Genomic DNA, 736 nt, shown 5'->3' with positions numbered 1-736 from the left:
TTCTTGTTTCAGCTTCAGCAGCTTTGCCTGAAAAAGGCAAGTTGGAGGGGCAGTGCTGCTGCCTGGGTCCAAATCCTTGTGGCAGGGAGAGCTGAGAAAGAGCAGCCTGGGGGGAAACCGAGTTTTAAAGGGTGTTGTTAAATTCCTGGCCCTGAGTGAGGCCTGTGGGTAAGAGCTGCTGCTCTGCAGCCTAAATGTGGTCTCTGCTTCCCTGTGAGTTGCCCTCCGAGAGCTGGGGCAGCTGCTGCTGAGGTTGAGCAATGGGAGAGGGTGGCTGAACAGTCAAGAACTGATGTGTCCCCCCTCCTGTTTCCTCCCCCAGTTTCCTCCCCAGTCCCTGCTGTCATCTCAGTCCTGCCCCAGGGGCTAAGGGAGCACCGTGCTGCCCCATCCCTGGGCTGGCATTAGCCACCACGGCCCAAAATGCCCCTTAATTAATCTGGTTGTGTGTGGGCACCATTAATCACTCCCTCTTGCTTTTTTGTGCCCCCCATTGTAGGCAGCTGTAACACTGCACAGGGAGTCCTGGGGGCTTCACCTGCAAGCCTGAACCCCCAGCGGGCCCTTGGTATTGGAGAAATCCGTGTGCTGGAGGTGGGGACCGCCCAGCGGGATCTGGCAGGCGGGGCTCGCCCTTCCAGAGCTCCCCAAAGCCCGCAGGGGGCAGCGCGTTGGGATGGGGCAGGGCCCGTCACTGGGGCAGCCAGCGGCTCGGAGCGGGAGCGGGAGGGCAGGG

This window comes from Chaetura pelagica, unplaced genomic scaffold, assembly GCF_000747805.2.
Source record: "Chaetura pelagica isolate M959 unplaced genomic scaffold, ChaPel_1.0 scaffold72, whole genome shotgun sequence".
Lineage (NCBI taxonomy): Eukaryota > Metazoa > Chordata > Aves > Apodiformes > Apodidae > Chaetura > Chaetura pelagica.
The sequence above is the reverse complement of the archived record's forward strand: the minus strand, read 5'-3'. Positions refer to the sequence as shown.